Below are 6633 nucleotides of genomic sequence, written 5' to 3'. Positions count from 1 at the left end.
GCAAGTTCGTGCTGCACAAAGTTTATTACCTCCCTGTGAAGAGTGAAAATTTTGTTTTCTCTCTCTCTGTCTTCCTCCTGTCATGCATCTTTTCATCTGCCCTTCCTTTCTCTCTTGTCTTCTGCATTTCCATGACTCAGTAGTATAATATCAATCTAGTGTGGCGTGAGACTTAATTAGAGCCTGTCATAGCTCTAATTTATAACAGTTTATCAATGTGGACGGCCACCCTGTTCAATCCCTCTCTCAAGAAAAACCTCTGTTCATGAACTGAAATGAAGACAGTTTGGCTAAAAATGATCTAGTCTAGTCTAGTAGGAAATGGCAACGCCTAGATGACTCAGGCAGAGAAAATCACAACATTTATTCATTAGGGGGACTGAACTCCCAGGCCATTCTATCAGTGCAGCGTGATACTGTGCCATGTGGTGTGGAAACGCTACTTTGGGTTGGCCCCCAAACCCACCCGACTGCACAGTGCTGCCTTGGGGCCACAAACGGCTCCCAACTCACTCTGGTAAACACAACGCACAATATGCCCACGCACACAACAAAAGACATGACTATGAGTGTTGTCACCACTCTTCATGCTGACACAAAAGAGAATGCAGCTCAGATGCCGTGTGAGCAGTATAATAACGTTCACAGCGACATGAGAGGATTTTTTCTGGATGCTAGGGGACAAACAGCCAGAGATCAATACAGGGGATGAATACATGGGAGCCTGGTGAGCATTAAAAGCCAGACATCTTAAGAGCTAAATGACCTGACAAGGAGGGTCCAGCAGAAGTGACCTAACTCATGGCTGGAGATGATATAAGTAAGTCACAGGAAGACATAAATCTCTGAGAACCACACCTAATGTTTCAGTTGAGGCGTGTGATGCCCAGCAGTTTGCTGCCATTTTAGCAACATTTCTGGTAGAATGAAAGACTGAAATGTGTGGCTATAGTACATGTATATGAACTGGCCAGCAGCACACGCTGCACTCAAAGCACCCGCCTTGGTACCAATCAAGCTTTCAAGAGCATGATGTGGGCTGGCTTGATTGATGGACTAAAGGGGAAAAGGCAGGTGGGGTAAGAGACAAGCACAGGAGAAAACCTGAGGTTAGACACTGTCACTGATCTGACTGGTGCATTCAGGGGAAAAAAAGTGCCTCAAGGGTGTAATTCAGTTCACTAAAAGCTCTTAAACCTTCAGCACGACCAACACTTTCCTGGTCTTGTGCAGACGGACAAATCACTGCATTCTGACATCACATTTAGTTTCTAATTACAGAGCCATTGTAAACACTGACCTCCATCATTTCTCTCTCTCTCCCTAGCATCAATTTTTGCTTCTGTCACTTATAATATATTCACATTTTCAGTCACTGTTTGCAAAACAAATTGAAGAATGTAATTATGTGTAAATCAGCAAGCAGAACCTGGTAGCAATCTACAGGACTGACACTTTTATTATTGTTGTGTTATTAGACATAACAATTTGTGTTACAGTGATAAATAGCATTTAATACTTTTTAGCTGCCAAGGACAATCATCTGTAGATATCACATAACTGTGCTATACTCTTAAAATAAGGAGGACAATACTCAATATTTAGTGTCAACATCCCATGAAAAAATTATCTATCAATACTTTTCAACTTTTCAACCACATCTGTGGCTCTCAGCTCCAAATCCATTCTTCTCCAGACGATATAAATAGGTCTCTATGATTTTAAACAAGACTAAATAATTTCCTGAACAGTTGGGTATTGTAGTTTTGCAGAAATATTATTCCAATAGAAGTAAACTGTATATGAGTTGGGGACTATTTTCTGAATAATAAATATTTGGTGCTCTAGTGAGTATTTACACCAGCAGGATGGTGTGTGCAGGATTAACTACAGTGTGTGTTCACTGTAATGAAGGAACAACTGTGTGTCTCTGCAATGTGTTTTAATAGTTTTTAGAACAAAACATAAGCAGCACAGCAGTACAGGCCATACCAGGTCAGACCTGTTGGTAGGATCACCATTCTTGTTTTTGGCTTTTTCAAGAGGTTTGCTGAAAATTAAAGAACCCCACAATCATCAGTTTATATTATATAAAACAGATGAAAAGTACAAATCTTAACCTGTGAGCAGCTGATACTGGCAAATACTTGGCAGTTTTTTTTTCCTTTAGAAAAACTTGGTTAATGATTTGGAACAATAATCAGCACAAGGCAGGGATGAACAGAAAGGTTTCTGCTTCTGCAAATCATGTAAAACCCCAATGTGCACTTGTGCACAGTTTCCAACTTATTAGTGAGACACAACATTTGAAAGCAGCAAACCAGGATATCTCGGCTCCAGAAGACATTTTAGTCCTGAGAGTGAAATGTGACCACGCAGTGACTATTGGTAGAAATGGCAGAATAACACAGTGTACTCAATAAATGTCAGACTCAAGCCATCATGATCCAGCAGCTCATTCTCTGCATGAACTGTGCTCTCTCTGTGCATCATGGGTAATGTGTCTCTCCTGGGGTTTTTCATATCAGAAGCCACCGAGGTTATTTATGCTGACAGTTATGGAGGGAGCAGGAGGAGACGGGGGGACTGGGTTTGATGAAGAGAGAAGGGCTTCATTTACACAAGGCTACATTTCTGAACGATTATTAATAGTTTTAATTACACAAGTGGTGATGTTGTAAAGCAGTAACCTGGCTCACACAGCCCCCCTTAACAATTTCTTTACGTTCCACTGCCAGAAGCAGCCTTCAAATGATAAGAAGTTGTATTACATGATATGTTGCTAGTCTTCAAATTCTCAAAAACTTGAAAAATTCAATCACAACTGTGGTAGAAGGTGAAGGTGGCAAAGGATGAATAATGCATGAGCTCAACGTGGTGCCGTTAATCACAGTGATCTCACAGATTGCTTCACCCCCCACCTCAACGCGCGCACACACATACACACTTCCACCTTTCTCCTCTGATCCAAGAGCAGGTGATGTGAAATTAGGTGGAGATATTATGGAATAAGAGACAAAGAAATGAAGAAGTGTAAAGTAAGTGTTCTTGTACTAGCTAGAAATGTCACTTTCAGCTCTCTCTTCACTTTATCCTGGCTTAGAGAAATTCACCACAATAGGCATGTTTTGGAAATGCAAAGGCACTGATTGCATTTTACCAGGCTTTTCAAACCTGGCCTGTGTGCAAGTCCTCATCAAACGAATGCAGGCGAAATGTGAACTTGCACTGGCACAGAAGCTTTTTACGTGACCCACTTGCCTCTCTGTACTTCTCCCCACTCAGCAGGAGCGGGAAAGAACTTGAAAAGCTCTGAAATGTATCCGCAGTGCTGCTTTTTTCCTTCCTCACCCTTGCAATCATGAAGATATAAATGACAATTTTGCACATGAATACAGTTCATTTACGTGGCTGTGTATTCATGTGTACGCACTGCACTGCAATGCGACACATCTGTAATGGGATCTTTTTCTCCCATCGCGGGCCTCCTCGATGGGGTGCCTGATAACATACTCCGAGGTGGACATCTAAGATCAGAGATTACCCTGCGTTTACCGATACCTGCTCTCCTTTAGCCCATGTCGAGGCATCAGCAATTGAGGAAAATGCCAGATTTAAAGATAACCTTTCTGTGACAGCCTTTTAACATGATACACCCTTTAATTGCAGTAAACCGGGATTGACTGGAGGGTTACAGATAGATTGTAACACCACTGACCCAGATGAAAAGAAAAAAGGAACCGCTGGAAATCCAATTTCTTCAAAACATTTGCAGTGAGAGCAGTGCAAATTTATCCTTGCTGTTTCGCTGGTTGGCAGGGCGAAAATCCAAGGCTCTGATCAACAGTAAGCAACAGAAGAGGAGGCAAGATAAGTCTCAAAGAAGAAAGGTCAGTCAATTCACAGACATGCACTGTTACTTAGTAACAAGAGCCCTTCAGGTAGGACAAGGTCAGCGGTCTCCACATAGTGTAGCATCTGAATTTTGTCTGCCACATCATGAACGAAAGACTAGAGTCTAATAAATATGCAACATGTGACATATTCATGCAACTTTATGGTGCCAGAGTGAAAGTTGTACATGCTAGGCAAAGTGTTTGTATTCTCAAATAAATTTCTAACTGTTAAGAGTTCATCCTAAGCTGCTGTCTGATAACAATCTAAATTTGAACATTTAATCTAAATTTTCTCTGATGATGACCTTTCTAATTCAAGAAACTGTAGGACGTCCTCTCTATTAAGACAGCTTTGATAGAGTTAAAAGTGAAAATGATCCCCTCACTAATTTTGAAGCTGGTAACCCCAGAAAACCCCATCAGTCCAAGTGATGAGAAAGAAAATGATTTACTATAAAGTGAGAGACAGGGTCCCATATTTTCAGCACAATATTGTTAAATCACAACAGAAACTGAGGGCAAAATATTCAACAATAACAGAGTTCTAAAAAAATACAATCTATAATTAATCCATATAAAGTTCCCTTTTATCATTTTATGCTCCTATCAGTTTATTTTGTGCTACTCTAGAATTTCCTTTTCTTTTTAGGTGTTGGAAAAGATGGCACCTCTTGCTGCTGTCAGCTTTGCCCCCTTCCAGCTCTGTAAATAGAGGTCTCTAGTGAATATGCAGCCTTCTGTGGAGACAGAGATGTAGTGATAAAAAGTAGCTCCTCTTTTCCACAGCAGACAGCACACGGGGTTAAACACACCACAGTGACAAAGATGACAGCTGCGGTGTACTGAAATGGAAAAAATATCCCTGTCGTCACCCTCCTTCCTCCACTTTACGTCCAGTTCCCATCACCTGTGTCTTCATGTGCCCCACCTCCTGCCGTCAATGTTTCTGCTGCCTGGCATCAGGGGCTCTACTGACAGACTGTAGATTTCTAACGGTAAAACTGGTCTCCGTGTTGAGGTCAGGAGGTAAAACCACAGGTGAACTCTCTCCAGTCTTGTCTGTTTGACACAGGAAAATGAGCTAGCAAGTGCTGTCTAACCTGCCATATGTGTGCGGTCATCAGCCTTCCTGCCTGTTTTCACTCTGAGACAGATCCTGGTTTATTAGTCTCTGGCCAACACACAACCTACACAGACCAGGACAGAGATAAGACCACACCTTATTTTCATGAGAGGAGACTGAACACATAGATGCCTCCCAGTTCATGGCAGCTTTCAGCTGAACATTAACACCCACACGTGTTCGCCTCTTTTCTGGACTGTGTTATTAGCACACTAGTAGAAAAGCATTTAAATCATGCCTATTCAATTATGCTAATGCATACATATAAAAATATCCCGGGTTAGTTATCTCATTACTGGCACATGTGTAAGGGGGTTCAGAAATGCAAGGGAGAATTAGAGAGAGAGAGAGAGAGAAGTGACGGGTTGCTTGTGGTCTACTGGTAATAGAAGAAACTTTAGGGTAAGACTTAGAACTTAAGGAACATGCGATGAGGCACAAAATCAAAGTATATCTGTCTGGACATGTGTGGGTAAATGCATGAATGGAGGCTCTTATCTTGATCGCTTCATATAGTGCATCAATGCAGAGATGAGGCTCCGAGGCTATGGCCGACGTTTCATCTACCAGCCCTCACAGAAATAACCAACTCATGTCTGAACTCACACCCTCTTACTGTATTCATCATTATCAAACAGCCAGGTGATTTGCAAGCAGCTATAAAAAACACAACCCTAGTTATTTTAAAAATGTCACTGCATTCATGAGTGCATTAAACTTTATATCATACAATAAATTGGAACCACAGAGCTGTGATTTAAAATGCTTTGCAAGTATATACAGTACACAGTAAAACCTTGCATCAAAATCAATCAAATGAATCAGGTGACTCATACATCACCTTTATTACAGCCAGAGCAGATTAATGCAATGATTTGTGGTCTGAAATGAAGCATGTTGCTATGGGAGGCAGCATTGTTGTTGGGTATAATGCACTAATGCTGAGCAGGACAAACACAAAAGCTAACAGTTAAGATTTGTGGTGGTGATCTCTGTCAATGCAACACCATCAAAGAACAGCTGTTGAATCTACAGGTGTAAAGAGCCCGAGAGCTGCTTGCTGTGCTTCCTCCCTTCAGTTTCTAACATATCTTAATGCCATACTGTCACACCCTTGAACACCAGGGACAACAATGGAAATTAGTCCAGGATTTTATCAGCCTATCCCTGACGAAGCGTGATGCCTGCACTTGTATTTTTTACAAATATATTAGAATGTTGTCAATAACAAAAAAACGCTCTGTCCACTAACTCATCTTCTTTATCACACGGGTTTCAGTCGGTTATAACTTCAGTGACTGTCTGTCTTTCATAAAACTCACATTTGAGCTACTTGTTTATTGTATATATATCACTGGAAAAGTTTCCCTGACCACAAGCCAACAAAGATTTAATGCTCCAGTGGATTATATGCACTTTGGCAAAGATGCACATAGCCTGTATTAAAGCTTTACCAATTTGGCAATTGTTGTCATTACTTAGCGAGGCTACCTGGTTAAGCACTGAGCACTGTTGCCTCAACTGTCAGTCAGTGTTGGTTGGTAAACAGACTGAGGCTAGTAAATATTCAAACACTGCTGTTCCTGTGACTGTGCTTTCTGCAAACAAAATGTA

This window comes from Monopterus albus, unplaced genomic scaffold, assembly GCF_001952655.1.
Source record: "Monopterus albus unplaced genomic scaffold, M_albus_1.0 scaffold136.1, whole genome shotgun sequence".
Classification (NCBI taxonomy): domain Eukaryota; kingdom Metazoa; phylum Chordata; class Actinopteri; order Synbranchiformes; family Synbranchidae; genus Monopterus; species Monopterus albus.
The sequence above is the reverse complement of the archived record's forward strand: the minus strand, read 5'-3'. Positions refer to the sequence as shown.